General features: G+C 42.7%; 1 long non-coding RNA gene across 1 annotated transcript in view; it reads left to right on the forward strand.

Annotated features, from left to right (window-relative positions):
* Window positions 1–20648, forward strand: part of LOC136619736 (uncharacterized) — a 95169-nt gene extending 74521 nt beyond the window's left edge. Inside the window, exon 3 of the long non-coding RNA XR_010791016.1 lies at window positions 20310–20648. This is a non-coding gene — a long non-coding RNA (uncharacterized lncRNA). The remainder of the gene's footprint in view (window positions 1–20309) is intronic.
* Window positions 20649–21927: the final 1279 nt, after the last annotated feature.

Below are 21927 nucleotides of genomic sequence, written 5' to 3' on the forward strand. Positions count from 1 at the left end.
ACGGCCATTTTGAATGCCACTATCTTGGATTGAAAGGTAGGTGTGTGATGTATCAAACTGGCAGGGAATTTCACCAAAAAAACAATGGTTTGCTTCATTTTAAAATATCATTATTTGTTCTCATATTAACATAGTGATTTTTCTTCACTACAGGCAATGTGAATGATGGTGTTATCAAAAGTCGAATGTGTTGAGATCATCCTTCTATCATGTATTGTAGCATCTACAATTTGTAAGAATGCCATTTATTTGTAGGCAAAATTTGCTGCATGGAAGGATGACTAACCTCAGATTCTTGAGACAGATGAGTGCTACGCTGAATGAGGCCAGAATGGCTGTTATTGATGCTTCATCAGTAATGGTTTTTGTTTGTACAGATTTTGGTTAATTGGCGACAAAAGCTGTTTCTCGGAATTTGGGAAGAAGTTTGGCAAATGCACTGTGGCTAATGAGAGGCCTGGTTAGGTGGCGTTGATTGAAATCCACTGCAATGACATGTGTGCTTCATTCACTAGACATAAGGACAAACTCAACATGTTCTGCTTGAGATAACACCATCATTCACATTGCCTGTAATGAGAATAATCGATGTGTTAACATGAGAACGGGAAAAGTTATGTTAAAATGAAGCACTCTATTGTTTTCCTAGTAAAATTCTCTGCCAGCTTGATATAGCATATATCTACTTTCCCACTGGAAAAATTAGAGTTGAATCCCAGATGATGGCATTCAAAATGGCCGTCATGTTGGTGATATGGCCTAACAGGTTTTCCCCTTTGCGTGTATACAAAATTGGATCACCACCTGCCAAACCGTTTTCATTCTCTATGGGTGCTTCCACACTTTTGAGACACCCTGTACATCTGTATGCATGAGGCACTAATTGACCAAGTAAATAGGGGAAGTCTCTCACCAAGAAAAATTACACTAAATCTTTCCTAGGTTACTGTAAAGCAGCGATATACATGAGATGGTTGTCAAATATTTCTCTCAACTCCATCAATAATATGTCTGGTTAATTCTTGTGGGACCAAAAGATTGGTCATACTGAAATCTAGCATGACTGATCTCCTCATTCCCCCCAAACTCTGCCATTAAGGAAAGGCCAGCAGGCCCTCATGTACTTAATTTGGTAGTTTCAAGTGACTTATCTTTTGTGTTATCCAGGTTCCAGGAGTTGTGCCAAGGTGCACAATCCTCTCTCAGAATGTGGGGCTTGGGGTGAACAGCTGATCTGCCCAGGTCCTGCTCTTGACACCCTGGGCAATAACCTGATTTTGCCTAGGGAAGCCATGGTCAACTATACATTTCCCCTTTAGTAGTAATATAGTATATATTACAGGACCGTCATTCACATAAATGGTGGTCCTGTAATACCAGGGTGGCCAGAAAGTCTGACAGAATGGGAACCACTCTTACTGAGAGGTTTTCTGTTCTGAGTCATAGAGGGGCTCCTGAGCAGGGGACCTCACTTTATGATGTTCATTTGCCCTAATAGGTCATCGACCATAATAAGGCTAGTGTCAAGATGCCGGCAGAACCATGCCTTTTGGGTTATTGGAGCTAGTCCAGCGTGATGTGACAATGTCAGTCCTTGATAACATAATGCTCTGGGCGGTATATGCATAGTATTATTTAGCACTGATACTTAGGTATTAATATCCCCATTCAGTTCCAGTGCAGAAATGCTGGCTGGGCTATTCTTCATGTGAGGGTATTTGAACCATATTCTTTGTGCAAAGGATGCCAGGTATACTTCACGTGTTCTGGCCAGCGTTCTGTGGATCTGTGTTCAGTGGACCTGTAGTCAGTGGTCCTGTATTCAGAATTTTAGTGATCAGTATCCCTGTATTCTGTGCCTGTAGCTTGGCAATCCATGGTCAGCAGGGTCGCTATTTTCAGGGCAGGTGCTCCGATCTGGTTTGGGCAGTTCAGACGATACCTTGTCGTGATTATCACAGTTACTTATTGTAACCGCTTCTAGCCACTTAGTTTAACCATAGATATTCCATTATTCCATCCTCCGGTCTGACCCTGTGCTTAGTTCTGGAATTAATCGTCTTTGGTTGCACCAACAACAGTTGTCATGCCTGATACCTACTGTAGTTGGATAGCAAATATTTTAATTTTACCATTTTTCTTTAGTTAGTAACCTATTGATTACATTCATGACAACCAGAGCTAAAAAACGCAATTGAAAAGTGATAAAGATCTCTTCTCTGGTGTGACATATGGGCATATCGCCCTACATTGGTATAAACAATGAATCCCAGTCTAAAAGCTATATTTACTTTGACTACAAGTAACCAGTTATGCTAGGTTCAGCATATTGGAACCATTTGTGCTGCTTCATACGTGCTCTTCCCAAGTGTGACGTTTAAATGGGTCTCTTTAACAGCAAAGCGTGTGAGATAAGAGACTTATGTGTAAATATATCTCCTCAGCTGGTCTCAGAATACTGCTGCTCCACTGTCATGTTGTGGTCAACACTGATAAAGGAACTGACATTAGACTGTTCATGATATATTCCACTCACATTAACTTTGTGCTATGTTACTCAATACCAGTGGTTAGCCATTGAAATGTGGTAAATGTGACCTATAGAGGAGGATATGCTATATAGATGACAGTTCTTCTTTGCAGATCTATACAAGGCAGCTATTTACACCAGATAAGAACCTTGGTTTCTCAGTTGGTGTTTGCAAAAGTTTGCAACCGTGCCAACAGAGAAAAAAATACTGTGGTTGATATAACTATGGAAAATTTCTCAATAGAAATTGCTATTTGGAAATTTTTTTTCTTGCCTGTACAAATTGCATGTACATCATGTATTATAACCATACAAACTTCCACCTTAGGGCTCATGCACAGTATTATGGCTATGATTCGTATATCATTGTAATAGAGCAGCCATAGAGATACATGGGCGTATGTAGAGAGGTATTCTCCTCTAGAAGCATTGCTTCCAAGGGGAGAATGTCTTTCGTAGATATGGCACTGAAGAGCCATTACCTTGTGCGGCGGCCAAATATGGGGTCTTGCATGGGGGTGACAGCGGGGTAATGAGTTGGTTATCTGTGGGGCTCAGCTGTCCTTCCCAAACTTAACATGATGGTTTCTGGCTGCACGCAGTGGCAAAAATGGTGGGATAGGTCAAAGGGGCTTTTAACTTAACTGAGTTTGTGACGCCAGTACCCTTTGTGTGATATGCAATCTGGTGGTGAAGAAATAATTAAGAGACCAAACCAGTTGTTTTTGAAGTAAACCAAAGATATGAAGTTTACTTCCTTTTCTGTAACAGGTTAACAAGTTCAACTGTGCAGAGTTCCCAAAAATACATGCACTCACGGTTTGTTGCAATGAACATCAGCCAGGGGCGTAACTATAGAGGGTGCAGGGGATGCGGTTGCACCCAGGCCCAGGAGCCTCAGGGGGCCAATAAGGCCTCTCCTCTCCATATAGGGAGCCCAGTACTATAAATAAAGCATTGTAGTTGGGGGCCCTATTACAGGTTTTGCTTTGGGGCCCAGGAGCTTCAAGTTACGCCTCTGACATCAGCATTTGTTGTACCAGTTCCTTGCTTCCGTTTTAAGTTAGGACAGTGATGCCACCAGTCTAAGTTATCTGTGGTGTTTCTATGTAGGCTATCTCGCATGGGGATTTAGGATTTTGGATGGGATTGCTGCACTTGCCTTTCTCCTTAGTTTAGTAAGAACTGGTTGCACTCACTGTTTCTTGAGCTGACCCCATGTACCGAAGACTCCTCGCTCCTATTTGAGACTTGGTACTTACACTCTTCTTCGCTTTTCCACTCTCTTGAGTTTTAGTTGCTGTAGCACTTCACCCTGCTTTCTCTTTCCTCCATCTTGGACGAACACCACACCATCACTTCCTTCTTCACTTCCTCAGTCTTTCGCTCTCTTTCTCTACTACCCTCTTTACTTAATAATTGATCGTTTACTTCACGTGGCCTTTGTGCAGCTCAATCCCGCTCAAGTAACTGGGAGCAAACGGCTATACCAAGCATAGCCACAAGTAAATGAATGGTGTTGTGCTTAGTATGCTCATGAAGAGGCTGCAGTGCTTACCTGAGCATGTTGGCCTTTTCAAACAGCTGATCAGCAGGAGACCCCTACCCATCCAGTATTCAGAACCTATCCTCAGATTAGGTCAGCAATATTTTAGTCCCAGAAAACCAGTTTAATTCTTCTTTTATGCTCCTCAGGCTTGCCTTGGACCTAGAACCACTAATGTATAACACAGCAATGAACTATAAGGACTCAAATACATTAGTATATAGCTTCCATAAACTTCTATGGGGCCATACAGCCAATATGGCAGTATATGGAGTGCCTACATATCTGTAGTATGGAGCTGTAATAACCAAACGGGGGGGAATTTATGTAAGTTTAGTGGTGTGAAAAAGTAGCAAATTTTGGTGCACACCAAATTTGTCCTAAAAGTTTCAACTTTTTATGCCACTCACCAGTTCTACAAAGTGGTAAGGAGTGGGCAGGATCAACAGGAGGGTGCATGGCCAGCACCTTTACGACAGATTTATTATTCTCTCTTAAGATATACATGGCAAGTCATGTATCGTATACATAAAGAGATCTTAAGGTGCCCCATACACCTTCAACAACTTTTGGACAATGATAATTAGTGCAACCCATGATTCTACCGATTCTCCCATATGCATAAATGTTCAACTCAGGGGTTGCTTAGGGAGTTAGGGGCTTTTGTCTTAGTAGTTTATGGGGATCCATTAGCACAGTCTATATGCCCTTAAAGGGGTATGGAAGAAAGGATTTATTGTCCATAGATTTTCTGTAATCCGTATGCACAGAGCATTACTTCATGGTCCGAAAAAGTGCTGACATCGGCAAACATCTGCACGCCAAATGTGAAATACTCCATACATATTTTTGGACTCTTCTCACAACTTTTTTTTTCATGTTGGCCCTTTAACAAACAAAATGAAAAAATGATTAACAAGTATACATTGTCACTGCAATTTCCTGAACATTTCTTTGGGCTGTAGTGTATATAGTGTTATGTATACAGTACTGGGACATTGTGCAGACATCCCCGCAGCTTAATACATACAAGTTTATCCATCTAGCAGCTTGTTTTGGGTTGTTTATCTGTGATTCTGATTTTAGCGTTTTCCACTCATTAATTAGGAAACACACAGTTGCTGCTTTTTGATGTTCAGGACGCAGATTCTGCATCAGCTGTAATTTGGCATTCTGACTCATTAAAATATTAATAGGAAATTTGCATTACCTCGAATGACCCGCGTGGGAATCAGATCACAAATCGCAACCAAAAATCTAAGTTGCTGTTATGATTTTGGTGATGATTTTTAGGTTGAAACCACAATGTGTTGGGAGATCGATTGCAGTGCACCATTTCCTTAGACTTATGTGCTGTTAGTCACAAACTCAATAGGAAACATTTACTCCATAAACGTTCTACTATGAAATGGTCAAGTCTTGGGTATGAACTTAAAGGGGATGCGACATCAGAAAATGACCTACTGTATAATTCAATTTTTATGTTAAACATATTTTTAAAGACATTTTGGTGATTTAAAAAAAAAAAACTTTCAATGCCACAATCTATAATTTAAAAAATCCTAAAATCCTGCCATTTTATAATTTCCACTAGTCTGATGCTTCTCCAGTTCTGTAGGAAAAACTCCTTAGCAGTCATTTAATTATCATCGCCCAAAAAGTAACATAATAACATAGTATGTAAGGCCGAAAAAAGACATATATCCATCCAGTTCGGCGTATTACCTCCCAATGTTGATCCAGAAGAAGGCAAAAAAAAACTAACAATGAGTTAGAAGCCAATTTTCCTCAAAAAAATCCTTCCTGACTCCAATCTGGCAATTGGAATAATTCCTGGATCAACAACCCTTCACAACGGATTATTAAAACAAATAATATTGTATTGCTCAAGAAAGTCATCCAGGCCCCTCTTGTACTCTTTTATCGAGTTCTCCATCACAATATCCTCAGGCAGAGAGCTCCATAATCTCACTGCTCTTACACTAAAGAACCCCCTTCTATGTCAGTGTAGAAACCTTCTTTCCTGTGGACGTAGAGGGCGCCCCCTTGTTACAGTCCTGGGTATAAACAGATGATGGGAGAGATCTCTGTATTGTCCCCTGATATATTTATATATAGTTATTAGGTCGTCCCTCAGCCATCTTTTTCTAAATTGAATAACCCCAATTTTGATAACCTCTCTGGGTATTGTAGTTCGCCCATTCCACTTATTACTTTAGTTGCCCACCTTTGTACCTGCTCAAGCTCTGATATGTTCTTCTTGAGTACCGGTGCCCAAAACTGTCCACAGTATTCCCTGTGTGGTCTGACCAGTGACTTGTAAAGAGGAAGAACAATGTTCTCGTCATGTGCCCCTAGACCTCTTTTGATGCACCCAATGGTCCTATTTGCCTTGGCAGCAGCTGCCTGGCACTGGTTGCTCCAGTTAAGCTTACAGTTAACTAAAACCCCCAAGTCCTTTTCCATGTTGGTTTAACTATTAACACTTCTATCTTTGAAAACATTTTAACTTTGCAACATTTTTTCACACTTGCCAAAAACTTTCACACAGCACTGTGCATTGGTATTAGTGTACCTTGAAGTCACCATGAACAAGTGGTGGAGTCGAGATTGACAGGTGGGTGACGCCCCCTGTAGCCGATTGGGTGAAAATGTGGGTTTGCCTCAGGTCCTGGCAGGCCACAACGCTGCTGCTGCTGGAATGCAGTGCTACCCACACCTCTGTGCGCTCCTGGCCCAAACCCCTTTCCACGGCTTGAGGAATCTCCATTGGCTGCTGCCGTCAGGCCGCCCTGTACCTCCATAGGCTCCCGGCCCCTGCTCCAGCCGTGCGTTTGCTCCTGCGCTCCATTGCCTGCCAGCGGCCGCTGCAGTCAGGCATTCTGCCACCTCTAACCCCTTTCCCCACGGGCCGTGGTCTGTTGCCTCCCGGCGGCCGCTGCAGGCGGTCATTATGGATGCTGTAGCCCCTTCCCCGACAGGTGTGCAGAAGCTGCCCACCCTGATCTGTGTTGAAGCGCAGAGTGGGGTTGGGATGATGGAGGGCACAGGGGGTAAAGCGGCTTTGGCCTCCCTCCACAGCTGTTTTTGCGGTCGCCAACAGGCAGGCAGGGTAGCGCGCCGGCTGTGCCTTTGCACCACAGACCGCTCAATGTCTTTTCCGGCACATTGTAGTGACCTTCCAGGACCTAGTGTGGCTGGATGCTGTGCAGGGTATCAGCTACAGGGGGTGTCACCACCCTGTCAATCTTGACTCCACCAGGACTTCCTGGTGGCATCAAGATACACTAATACCCTGTGGGTTTAATGACATTCATAGCCTTTGCTGGCTCCTGCATTCAAGCATAGGTGTATATACGCTCGCGGGAGTGTGACAAGTGCGCTGTGAAAGGACCGCTATCACGTGCTTTTGCGCGCATATCCACGCATTCTACTGTACTTTTCCACGCTGCCAGGTCCCTTCATGTGCTTGAACCGTCTAAGCAGCCTAATTAGTCTCCGATTGTGCCCGAGTGCACAAATGTGTACAAAAGTAGAGCATGTCACATATATTTTCGCACATGGGAAATTGAGTGCAAAAACCCAGAATGTGAGGGAACCCATTGAAAGCAATGGGTTCTATTGCCTGCGGTTTGCTAGTCTGCAGGAGCTCTTGGCATAGATTTCTGCTGTGGAGGTCACCCTACAGCAGCTATGGTTCCGCATGTGAAGCCAATGCATAAACCGTCAAAAAAATGCCAAGCCTACAGCCTGCAAGATTGCAATGACCCCAAAACTGTACAGTATTCCAGCTAACATGTGGCTGCCATTTTTCATTTCGTGTGGTTTCTGCGACCTGAAAAACAAAGCCAACCTGCAAAAACTAAAATTTCATGAAATGCTGTCATACTTAAAGGGGTTTTCCAGGCAGCGTGCACTGCCGATGCCGGAATATACAGGGGTCAGGGCAGAAGCCGCTATCCTTGAATATTAGCCGGTGTTTATGATTGATGTAATTGAAATCAATGGGAGCTGCGCTTGGAATTAGAAGTGCAGGTCACTACATAGGGATCGGGGCAGCAGCTTTTGCTCCGACTATTGTGTATCCCGGTACTGACACCCAACGCTGCCTGAAAAATGCCTTCTCTTTTGCAAAGTGACATTGCATAGCAATAGTATGTCGTGTTGCAGTGTGAACAGTCCAAAGGCTGCAGGCAATGGTGATGTCTGTACACTGACGATTCATCCATAAGGATATTACATCATGTGGCCACTGGATGCAGCTATGTGACATGATGTCACTATGGATGCAATGTCACTGTGTCCTAGTTTTTGCCCTGGCGCACAGAAAACTGATGGCACGATACAGAGGCGTAACTTGAAGCTTCTGGACCCCAATGCAAAACCTGTAACAAGGCCCCCAACTATAATGCTTTATTCATAGTACTGGGCTCCCTATATGGAGAAGAGAGGCTTTATGGGCCCCCAAGGCTCCTTGGCCCGGGTGCAACCGCATCCCCTGCATCCGCTTTAGTTACGCCAGTGGCACGATACCAACCAGTAATATTGACGTTGACTGTACCTTTTAATAAATTTAGTGCCTTTTAATCCAGCGCACTGCTGATAAAAGACCACTAGTGTTTAGCAAATACCTCCCACATTTTTTTTTGTGTGGCGTATTTAAAAAACACAATGCTTTTATTTCGTGTTTCAGAAGTCAATTTTTCAACTGGTGTTTTTAATTTACTCTGACATTTTTGTAATTTTGTTTTTCGTCTCTTACAGAGAAACCAATGGGAAAAAAACTCCTTAAAAAACCCTAACATCTGAAGAGTGCTGAGTTTTGCAAAAAAAAAATCCCTAAAAACATATACAACTAAAAAAGCACCAAAAGTGAATAAATAAAGTGCACTATTTGAAATGCCTTTCATATTCGCCTGTTGACTTACAGCCAACATCAGGCTAAGGCATTTTTTAATCACCCCCTGAACAAAAACCTTGCTCTCCTTCCTTAGCAGGCATGGTACGTCCAACTGGACGCTTATTGTCCATGGGCAGTCAGGAACTGGTTAAAGGCATGAAAAAAACATGGCATTTCTCCTGAAAACGTTGTGTGAAACCACCCTAATGGTGTCTCTTACTCATCACACATAGAAGATCTGTTTTTTCTTTCACAGGAAGGAAAATGCTATCCATGTATCACAGGTGATGGCCTGTAGCTTCCTGTTCCTCAGCTCTAGGAGGTCACTGCAGGATGTGCTTAGATAGAAAAGCAAGTGCATCTCTAAAAACAGGATGTTCAATTCTCCTACCAAAAACATTGGTATCTCCACATGAAAAAAACATACATAGGCATAGATTTCTACTACCACGTCCATGTCAGGCCGGAGTGGAAATCTCCAGTGTGCCTGGGGTTTGACCACGTGTTTTCTGCCAAGAATATAGTTCACCATTTGTAAAGACATACAAATAAAAATCATGTTATTTTTGTATAGCACCGACTTATTCTGCAGCGCTTTCAAGTAACATATTTATTAGCCCCCCACCAAGCTGGGTACTCATTTTACCAACCTCGGAAGGATGGAGGGCTGAGTCAACATTGAGCTGGCTACTTGAACCATGCAGGGATTGAACAACCTTCAGGTCACGAGTACAAATGTGGGGAGTAAAACTTTATGCAGATATTATCCTTGGTCGGGTCCAAATCCAGGACACAAACCACTTTGCTGACCATTATGTTTTTACCATGTACTGAACTTGTGGACTATACTTACTTTGGACACTACAACTATTGAGACCTCCATAGTTGTAGTGTCTTAGTATTGTTGGACGAACAGATTGGCTGACCTCCAATGTGTATGGGGGGGGGGCCCTCCCGATTGGCTGACCTCTAATGTGTATGGGGGGGGCCCTCCCAAATCTCCACTTATAGATGATGTAAGGTGTGGGAAGGATCAGCATGTTTAACTTTGTTCTTGATGGAGATAAGCTGCCGCCAGGGGTGTCTGGCAGCAATTTGCTCTCCTCTCCCCATTTAGAAAACATGCTTGCTGGGCAAACAGAGTCTGCATGTGTAAGGAGGAGATGAGAAGAATAGCTGTCGGACAACCAAGAATTTCGATGACAACTTTTGAAGACATATAGTACCTTAAGACACTAGAGATCTTACTCCTCATTTGATCTTGCAAGAGGGACAGGGTTACGTAACTGTTATGTCGGACTGGGGTTCTTTGAGCCCACTAGAGAAATAATTCTGAAGGCCCACTCTTCAACTATGTAAAACATATGCATATACACTTTTTATTGCATTGCAGAGTGTTGATGTTATTTTTGCATACACAGGACAAGTCATCAATAAGATCTAATAGGTTATTTGTAGAGATGAGCGAGCATACTCGCTAAGGGCAATTACTCAGGTGAGCATTGCCCTTAGTGAGTACCTGCCCGCTCGGAAGAAAAGATTCGGCTGCTGGCGCGGGGGAGCGGTGAGTTGCGGGAGTGAGCAGGAGGGAGCGGGGGGGGGGGGGGGGGGGAGAGGGAGAGAGAGATCTCCCCTCCGTTCCTCACTGCTCCCCGCCCCCCGCCGGCACCCGAATCTTTTCTTGCAAGCGGGCAGGTACTCGCTACGGGCAATGCTCGCTCGAGTAATTGCCCTTAGCGAGTATGCTCGCTCATCTCTAGTTATTTGTGATCATGTAGTAATAGATAAGTGATTGGCTTCAAATAGGGTTGTCTTCTACTGAAGCCTGGTGACAAATTTTGGGTTGAAGTTTGGGTCCACTGAAGGGCACTTTGGTATTTTCGTTGGCCAAAAAGCTGTAGGACTGTGGAAAATTTCTTCAAATATTTGCTTTTTCAGAGAGCACTCCCACTAAAACAATTAGCTATTGACATAAGAGAGACAGGAGGGTGCATCCCGATCACCTTCAAATCATCCTACTTTTCTGATGGGGAAATTTGAGTGAGAGGCTTTGATATCCAAAATATGTTAGTTTGTCTACATACGTGTTTATTGGTACACTATCAATTGTAATGGGTTATGGCTAGGCTTTTTTCATATGGGGCAAACATATTGACTTTGGTACACTAGGCCTATGTTTAAATATCCTCACCAAGGCAGAGAGGCTTGTTGGTGCCTACCCTTGTACCAAGCTCCACAACTAACTAAGTCTCTGGGTTCAAGAATGGTCAACTGTACATGTGTAAGGGGGAGTTGAGAACAATAGCCAAGCAAGAATTCGGATGATCTTGCCTTAGGGTGCCCATACATCTCCGAATTCTGAAGATGGACCATAAAACATTGGCATCTCATCTGGATTGAAAAATGCTGCATGCAATGTTTTTCTGTTGGCGGAGGGAGGCATCAAAACTGATTCTCCGGATGCCTTGAACTGTCCCATACAAAACTATAGGATCAGTTCTGGCATCAATCTCTTTCTGGTGTTCCACTACAACGCCGGAGGGAAAAAAAGCCAGATGGCCATGTATATGGGAACCCAGCCATACACACTATAATTGCAGAAGCTATTTTTTCTGTTCTAATTATGGCTGAGATCTTTAAGATTTCTTTCTAAGACATATATATTTCTTTGTAAATCATTTTATAAGACTCCACCACGGAAGGGAAGTTCTTGGATGTTCAGGTGTTACACACTGAGGTATTCGGTAAACATGTCTCCTCTTATCCCTAGATTTAACGATTGTTCATCTATTCACAAATCAAAGTTCAGACAGTACCAGCGTATGTCACATCATGTGTTGGAATCTCTATGCTCATAATTACATGTGATAAAGTCAAACAGAACTAATGACATATCGGTGCTTGATTTTTTTCGAGTATATAATTATTAAAAAATTACTATTCCCAACCTGGCTTTGCCTTCCAGCAATTCCTTGTGAAAGATGAAAACTGTTCAGCTGCCATATTGCTGACACAGCTCATTCCAGACACAGTAAGCATGAGGCCTTGTACTTTATTGACAGCCTTTGCAACAAATCAGTAATTACGGCCTAGTCATCACTCGGAAGCCATTCATTATTAAGAATGTAATTTAGCCATATTGTATAGTGCTTTACCAAACGTATTCTCCGAAATGGGTGTTGTTGGTAAAAAGTAAAGAGTATACATCAGTGATAATCATATAGATTCATATTACCAGGAATTATAGTATGCAACAAACAACACGTATTCCATACGTGTCTATTCTTCTAAATTGACTAAGAGTTTGCCAGAAATTAGTGTAGACCTGATTCCAGTGGAGGAAGTAGATGTCTAGTCCAGCTGACCAGTTGGGCAACCATGGTCAGTGATAGACCACCAGTGACAAAGGCAATGTGTCTGTAATGAGAGCACTGTCAAAGGCGTAACCATAGGGGCTGCAGAGCTTGTGGTTAATCTTGGGCCTTGGAGCCCCCCTCTGCAACAGAAAAGAAGATCAAGTGCTATAAAGACTATGTGATAGTTGGGAATACCACTACAGATTTGCATTGGGGTCCAAGAGCTTCATGTTACGTCTGTGATGAAAGACAATACTAATGTTTTTATTGATAATGATTCCAATTTACGGTAATTTTTATAAGACAGAATATGGCAATTGTTGCATTCTTGTCCTTGCTCCACAAACTCTGACCATGCCTAGCATAGTTTCAGTTTTCTCCCAACAGCCATGACACCTCCATTACAGCCACAGTGCTCAAAAGTAGTTGGAGTGTGGCCTAATGCGCTCAGACTGGAAAGCTCTTCAAGCGCCTTTTATTGTAATGAGCACCTTTTACTGCAATTTGGATAGTAGTGTATGATGATATTCTGCACATTAGGGATTTTAACCCTTTCCAATCCACTGTCTGACGTCTTCCTACATTCTGATTGAAGCTTGTACAGCTCCAATGTCAGAAGACGTCAGACAGGGTATTCTTACCGTCTATTGCCGGCCACTCTGCTGTCGGAGCCTCTCTGGCGCGCACACACTGGCTTTAGCCAGCAAATTGCACCAGCAAAAAGAGAAAGCCTTTTAGGAAACCCTGAATCCGAAATTGGATTGGAAAGGGTTAATATATATCTGCACTCTGCCTATATGTTTTTAGGATTTGGTGCCACACACACTGTTCACACTAATTATACAATATACCATTTGCCCTATGAGATAGATGTTTCCACTATATGATTTTATGGCTTATCTTTTACCAAGAGTCTTTATTGTATTGATTTGCACATACATTTATATATGTGCATGTATATACATATATATATATATATATATATATATATATATATATATATATATATATATATATATACTCTCTTTGGTGATGACATGCAATTTACTTTATTTATGAGCCTTTTTTCCCCGATGTCTTCTCATCATTGACATACATATTAATGTTTTTATTTTGTTCCCTCCGTCCCTTCTTTATCCCACCCTCTCCCCTTCCCTTCCTCTCTTTCCTACCATTATGTTTGTACCACTTTTTTAGACCTGTGCTTGAGAAGGGTGGTCATTTATGCTCCGAAATGCGTTGCACCATACCAACCACAATATTTTGTATACTGATTTTAATGACTGTGTCCTAATAAACTAAAATATTGCACTCCATTGGATGTTGGCATTTGATTATGCAAGGTCATCTGGGACTGTCTAAGAGTTTCACCTAGCCATCCACTAGCGAGGTCTTCTCCCCTCTCCTAAGTGAGTACCTTCTTTTCTTCTCTGGGCTTTCCAGTCTAAGCGCATTGGGCCATACTTTAACTGTTTTCCACCCCCATTTCACATATCGGGATTTATCTTTCCACATGCTGCTCTCCACTGATGTGGATCGTATGAGAATTTGAAGAAGCTCTCCCTCCCTCTCCCTATGACCTATATTGTCTTCTGAGGTGCTGTCTCCCCTTTGTTCTTCTACAGTGCTCAAAAGTACAATTTGAAGCTCTTGGGTCCCAATGCAAAAATCTGTAACAGGGTCCCATGACAGTCATGGTTATTCAAACATGGGGTCTACCCAGAATATCTTCTGAACAACAGGAGATATAAGTAGGAAAATTTGGGGAACATTTCGATGGATGAGGGAAAACCGTTTGGCACTATGGTGGTACCTTTCAGCCATCAGGGTTTGACTGTTTCGGTTCACCCAACACTAATCCCAAGTATTATGGTGTGCACATCCCTGGGATCTGTTGTGTATTATGCCTTGCTTACCTGAAGGCATCTCCTATTAAACACTCTTCTGAAGGCCTTTGACCTTCAGTAGACCCACCAGGAGATGGTTGCCCGGCTCATAATCCACTAGATTTGCTCCTCTAATTTATTAACTGTGTAATTAAGGGCACCCCTATAGCTTCTCATCTTTTTTTCCCTTCTTTTAATTGGGATCTGCTTTTTGTTAAATCTAATTTAATCATCTGCTTGGAAACTGAGACATTTATACCGCCTTCTCCATGGCTGACTGATGTGAGGAGTGAGAAATACATATTTAATTTAAAAGGCTTGTTACACAATGTTTGTAGTCCTATTGCTCACAGTCAGAGCTTGTTACTGTGTCGATTGTGAAATTTTAATGAACCAACACATCATTATTATTCAATATACCCTGGTGCATTAACGCAGTTCCTTTGAGCGTTGACTTAACAATGTTGACACTGTAATGCATTACATATTTGGAAATTATCATTGTAGTCACTGCAGAACAGATGTTACTGAGCGGATGGGCGATGTAGTAAAAGTACTACTCGCTTATACAATGCTCACAATCCCAACATTATTCTATACTTTAGTGCTAGATCTGTCAATCCCTAAATGCACATGTAGAGATGAGCTATTTCCTTTGTTCGGGGCAACAGGTTGGAAGGTGCCCGTACATGTTACTGTTTGCCAGCTTGTGCCACATCGCATATTTATGATGCCTACTGACGTGTAATGTGTGACACAAGATCAGACTGGGCCATCAGAGTACTAGAGGATCCTCTGATAGGCCCTGGCTCTGACTTAAAGGCCCAAAAAGGTCCAGCAGAAGACAACCCCATTTGGAGGTGATTTTGGAGACTATTACTTGTTACTAAGGTCTTTTGTATGGAATTATTTAAAAATAACCTATTAGATCTTAGAAACCGATCTTATAACATATTAGATCAAAGATCTGAATTACTGTACATTTATGGTAGATGTGCACATGTTATGTATAGATGAAGGGACCATCAAAATAATTTCCCAAAGAATCACAATCCTACACAGAGGGGTTACAACATCCCTTCCCTCATACATGATTAAATGAGCAAGGATGACATTTCATGTCTAAAGATGCCCATACACCTTGAATAGCCGTTAGCGAAATACTAATTTGGCTAATGGCTATTCTTCCCAGTTCCCTGATGCACATGCATACTGGGCTTGGCCAGTGTGGGGAAAGGTGAGTAAGGCACTGCCAGACACTTATGGTTGTTGTCACACGGGCCGGAATTTCAGCGGGTTTTGAAGCGGTTTCGCCGTCGGCATTCCGCTGCGGCTTTCTCTCCCCATAGAAAGACTGCTGTGGAAGAGAGAAAAGAATTCACATGCTGCGGAATTGAATTCCATGGTGTCTGTCAGTTTTCGTGCATCTTGGCCGCAATGGATTGGCTGCAGCGTGTGGACGAGATTTTTGCAAAATCTCATCCACTTTGCTGGCTAATCCTGGGATTAGGAGCTGCGGGCGGAATTGCCGTGTGGACTTTCCGCACGGAAATTCTGCGGCAATTCCGCCCTGTGTGAACCCAGCCTTGTGGTGGCAGCTTATTTCCTGCCAGGAATTAAAGATCAAGACATGACATTATCCGTCCGGGAAAAGTAGGAAGACTCCATACACATTAGAGTTCAGTTGGTCCTGCCAAAATTGGTGGGTTTGTTTGCCATTAGTCCAATGTGTATGGGGGCAATTGGTAAAATGTACCGTAATTATAATATCTCAGAATGGAAAATGTTGTTGGGAGCTGTTCTATTCCCATTAGTCTATCAATATACAAAGACACTGTATGGAGGGCCATGGGACCCCAAGGTCAACTTGTATTGACTTGCATTAGTACAGCGATCTCCATAATACCAATGGGGTTTCCAGAACGTTAGGGTAGATCATTCATATCAGATCGGTGAGGGTGGGACTCGAGCACTTCAGCTGATTGAAGGGATAGTGGCGCCTGGATGAGCCCTTCTTGAGGGAATAGAACTGAACTGCAGCCTCTGGCACAACAGCCACAAGATGCGTGGAGCTGTGATTAGTAAACAATGAAGAGGCTGCAGGCCTTGCCTATAAAGAAGGCCCCGGGGCACAATGGTCCTCAAGCAGGTTTGTGGCTAGACATTGCTGCGGAGACCACGGCGCTTACCAGCTCCTTTGCTTTGGTTCGGACTGCTCACCGGGAAGCACTTTGTAAAGACCCGGTCAAGGCGTTTCCTGATATCTGGCAGCGGGTTGACACTTTACCATGGATGGACCACATATTTGATTGAGGTAAGATAACCTTTATTGACAAGAACATCAGCAATTGTAAAAACGGGTGTACAAGGCAATTTACTCAGTGCTGCGTTTCGTGACTGAATGGTGCCGAGCTCTCGATAATAAGTAGCATCTTTTGGTGTCTGCTTCTATTCCGATACCCTAATAATTTAGCAACACTCAGTTCAGCAAAGATCCAGGCAATCTTAAAGAATCTCAAATCACATCAGAACATTAGGCATATCAGAACCTCCCTACACCCAAGTGCTGCAACCCTTCAATCACTGGGGAGGCCAGATGTTGGACCACTGATATTGGTGACCCATCCTACGGAGAGGCCACCAATATTCTAGTCCTGGAAAACCCATTGATATTCTCCATTTGAATCTGTACAAACCAGAATCTGATCCTTTCACTTGGTTTTGGGGTGGCATTACAAAAAAAACAACCTAAATAATACTATGGACAATGGACTTTTGGGTCCATTTGCATGTTCATTATTGCACTAGTAGAATAGTCGCAGATTCTAAAGCTCGGCTCTACGTTCACATTAAATTTGCAATGCCTGTGTGTTGAATGCCACTGTGTGTCTGGCACAGCAATAAACGTCCACAATTATTATTCTCTCGTCAGCTATTTAAAAGCCATATAAAAGATCGTTTTCAAAAGGCTTTTTAACAAGCAAGGAAAGAGGGAAACAACATCTTCTGAAAAAAAAAAAGAAAAAACAGAGATCCAACAATCAAAATGTCGAACTCACTGACAAACTCTTGATATGCCCCCGCAGGCATATCGGACAGGAAGGTCTTTTATATTTATTACACTGTGTTACGTTTGGCTTGAGCTGCCACCATTGATTTATTATAAACCGGTTTTAATGGCTTAAATGTCTATTACATGGACTAAAAATGTCTATTAAGGCCAATTCCAATAAAACGCAAATTACTCCCCAAAAAGGGTTTCATTTCATGGACATGTTCTGGATTTTATGCTTCTTCAACCAAAAAGTAAAAAAAAAAAATTCCCTCTACTTGAACTTTCCAAAATAAGCAAAAATTTTGACATCATTGGATATGATAGCGTCCTATCTTGTAAGTGCAAAGATGGAGAAATGCCAAGAAAAACTGGCCGAAGGAATAATTCCAAGGCTACACCAGCCACTATGTTACTGCAACAAGGCTGCTGACAGTAAATGGGGGAGAGCGAGTATTTATGTCTCCATCCCTGTAGGTTATAGAGGCTGAAACTATTTAGAATGATTGTATCCAGCTGTCTTGTCCCTAAATTACAACCAAGGGAAGATTTGTTGTATGTTTCAAGTGGTAATGATTCATCCCAGATAAGTTATGAGCACACAGGCATCTTCATACTGATCTGCCCTCCATCATGAACTGGACAGTGCAACGGACAGGAGACAGATTCTTGTATTCAGAAGTAGAGGATGACATGGGAAATTAATTAAGACGATGAACATGTCCATGTTTTTGCCTTACATATTGTGTCATCTGTCTCCATAATGAAAAGGGTTCTCTTGATGAGTTGGTTTCCTTTTTTTTTACTATTTCCCAAATAGATCATCTGGATATAAAGGTTAAAGGGTGTTTAGATTTTGGCAAATGGGTTTTATTAATTAACAAAAATGAAGCATATGGTTTAGATGAAAAAAACCAAAACTTTTTAGCATTTTTTGTATACAGCTCCTGTGCAAGTCATGTGTCTCCATGGTTATACAATACAAATCAATACAGATGTTGTGTGCGTAGACCCAGGGTCACACTGAGTCCCTGTAGTCCCACTCATGCCATGTGCCACCATATGGTGCCTCTTTGTGTAACCATATGAGATTTCTCTTCTGCTGGATGCAATATGAGTCCTACAAAAATGCCTGAGGAAGAATCCTAAGAGGTTCGAAAGCTCTCAATAACATCATGTATTTTTGTTAGCCATTAAAAGGTATCATATCTACGAGATTACTTAGTTTCCTTTGCTAGGAACAATCATATCCTACAAATAAACTCTTCTCTGTATATAGAGGTATTATTCGCCCCATAGACATCTATGGGTTGTATATTACAGCTTCCTACTCCAGAGACTCCAGCTGAAGAGGGTACCACAAATGGCCTAGCACCTGAGACAGATACTGTTATTTGGTGATGGTACGTTATTTGAGCACTATATGATGACATTGTGTAGTACTGCTACTTAAGGCCCTTTTACATGGCCCGATTACCAGGCACGAATACTTGAGCGTTCCTTAGTCAGCTGATTGTCGCTCACTGTTCAGGTGTCCATTGGAACAGGAAAAGTACAGCCAACCAATGACAGCTCTATGTGGACAAACCATCATAATAATGATCATTCGGCCCCATACCAGCGATTCTCAACCGTGTAAGGGTGGACACCCACTGGCAATATATTCTCTCTTGCGCTGCAAGAGCACGAGAAAACTCTCGCCTCGCAGCGCAAGAAAGACGCCGGTATAGGACCGGCATATCGCTAGTGTTTTCAATGGGGCCAGCGGCAGCAGCGCTAGCCCCATTGAAAACATAGGGAGAATGCCGCGGACTTCTGCCACAGCTGTGACAGCTGTGACAGCTGTGGCAGGAGTTTCCTTCATCCCCACGGGGACCGCGGGGATGAAGGAATCCTCTGCCACAGGTGTCACAGCTGTCACAGCTGTGGCAGAAGTCGCCGGCATTCTATCCCATTGCTTTCAATGGGATCGGCACTGCTGCTGATCCCATTGAAAGCAATGGTTTCTGCCAAGCCCCGCGGAATGATTATCGGGGAAGGGCTTGAAATATAAGCCCTTCCCCAATAATCTGCCAAAAGTGAGTAAAAAAATAAATAAAAATTATACTCACCTCTCAGGCGCTCAGCCGCGTCCTCCTGGTGGCTCCCCGGCACTGCTATTAAGCTCTTTCAGCAGTCGGGGATTTAAAAATCCCTGCCTCCTGAAAGGGCTGTGCAGATTGGCTGAGGGCTCAGCCAATAGCAGCTACTGCTTAGCTATTGGCTGAGCGCTCAGCCAATGACACACTACCCTTAGCTATTCATTCATCCCGGCGTGATGCTTGCTTTTTTTCTCGCACTGCGATGTGAGACTTTAACTTTAGTCTCGCATCGCAGTGCGAGAAAAAAACGCCAGTGGGTGTCCACCCTAAAAGAAATCTAAACAAACGCCGTATATGCTTTGTCGATTAGCACTTTTTACAATGGAACTGAGTTGGGACATTGATCATAATACGTTCAGCTGTGCATTGCATTCATCATTCATATTTTTTCTATCTAGCAATGTTAATTATCAAATGTTATTGGTATAGATCACAAGTAATATGAATTTTTGCTAAATACTAATAGAGTGGCAAAGCTGTGAAAAGGAACTGTATTATTTTACTCAATGTGGCCTCTAGTTCTTTTTCGGTTATTGCTGTAATCTCACATTGCTTCTGAAGTGTTGGTAGAATGAAAATGGTTTTGCCAATGTGTGACCATCACTGCAGTCATTTAGGGGCATTCCAGAACCCCATTCTTGTCAGGATCAAATTGGGTCCAAGCGGTTGGACCCCCCAGCAATCAGCAAGAGAAGGGGGAAACCAGTTAGGGCATGTGACTAAGGTGGCGGCCATTTTGAATACAGCCATTTTGGATTCAACTCTAACTTTTCCAATGGGAAGGTAGGTGTGTAGTATATCAAACTGGCAGAGAATTTCACCACACAAAATGGGTTGCTTCATTTTAACATCATTTTATTAATTCTCATGTTAACACAGTCATTTTTCTTCATTACAGGCCACGTGAAACATCTGTCATCGCAGCAGATTTCAATCAACGACACTCAACCAGACATCCCATCGCCTACAATGCAGTTGCCAAACTTATTTCCAAATTCGAAACACCATTCTGTCGCTGATAAACCAAAATCGGGGAGCCCAAAAACCATTATTGATGAAGCAGACAGGAGAAATCTCTGACATACTCCATGCTCCTCAGTCATTTCTGAAGAATGGCCGTATTCCCGAAACGCGTTATATTGACTGCTTTTAATTTTATTAATAAAGGAAGAACCGGGTATAATACTCATTAAAATATTTGTCAGAGTTGTGCCAATCAAGTCTACAATTTTTTTCTTTCCCCTCCCAGTCTTAAAGGGGTTGTCCCGAGGCAGCAAGTGGGTCTATACACTTCTGCATGGCCATAATAATGCACTTTGTAATGTACATTGTGCATTAATTATGAGCCATGCAGAAGTTATAAAAAGTTTTATACTTACCTGCTCCGTTGCTGGCGTCCTCGTCTCCATGGTGCCGACTAATTTTCGCCCTCCGATGGCCAAATTAGCCGCGCTTGCGCAGTCCGGGTCTTCTGCAGTCTTCTATGGGGCTCCGTGTAGCTCCGTGTAGCTCCGCCCCGTCACGTGCCGATTCCAGCCAATCAGGAGGCTGGAATCGGCAATGGACCGCACAGAAGAGCTGCGGTCCACGGAGGAAGAGGCCATCTTCAGCGGTGAGTAGAGAAGTCACCGGAGCGCGGGGATTAAGGTAAGCGCTCCGGTGAGCTTTCTTTACCTCCCTGCATCGGGGTTGTCTCGCGCCGAACGGGGGGGGGGTTGAAAAAAAAAAAAACCCGTTTCGGCGCGGGACAACCCCTTTAAGAGAAATCCAGACATAGATAAAATTCTGCTCATGAACATTCAGGTCTCTATCCTCTATTTCTGGCATAGACTTAAAGGGTCTTTTGTTCCCAATATGAGAGGGTTCATACAATAATGTTCATCATTGATTGCATGTGAAGGCTGCTGTGAGGACACTGAGTGAAGAAGCCACTTGTGAACTGTAGACGTCCTCATTCATTTATGACATTAATATAACATTTTATATACTAAACTGGACTTTGTTTCCTTATCAATAGACTTCCTGAGCAGCGAGGAGAGCTCTCTGGGAGACAGAAGGGCGCTCTATTGGTGCCAGTCTTGAACCGCTTCAGGGAAAGTATGGAGTTATGCTTCAATATTCAAGGCAAATAATCCCGGGCCATTTCATGCTTACTTTACATGTATTAAATTCATCTTATATGCAAGAATTAAAATATTAGAAACTCACAGTTGTTCCTCTAAATATGTCATACTCCGAGACACAAGCAGCAGCCTAATTAACTCTGGTAATGCATTGCAGGCATATTTGTACTCAGATCACATTACTCAAGATCCCACTGTGTCTGAAAGCAGAATTCTCATGGAAAGTATGACATCATCTCAGATTAAAGCTCTTTGGTACTATTTTCATGTGATATGAGATTGTCATAAAAAGTCAAGTGCCCCTTTTCTAGCAATGGTGGTTGAGATACATATAAATATAACCAAGATATATACCAACTGTGGTTGCAGCTGCAGATAGGTTACTGTTTCCAT

Source organism: Eleutherodactylus coqui, chromosome 3, assembly GCF_035609145.1.
Source record: "Eleutherodactylus coqui strain aEleCoq1 chromosome 3, aEleCoq1.hap1, whole genome shotgun sequence".
Classification (NCBI taxonomy): Eukaryota; Metazoa; Chordata; class Amphibia; order Anura; family Eleutherodactylidae; genus Eleutherodactylus; species Eleutherodactylus coqui.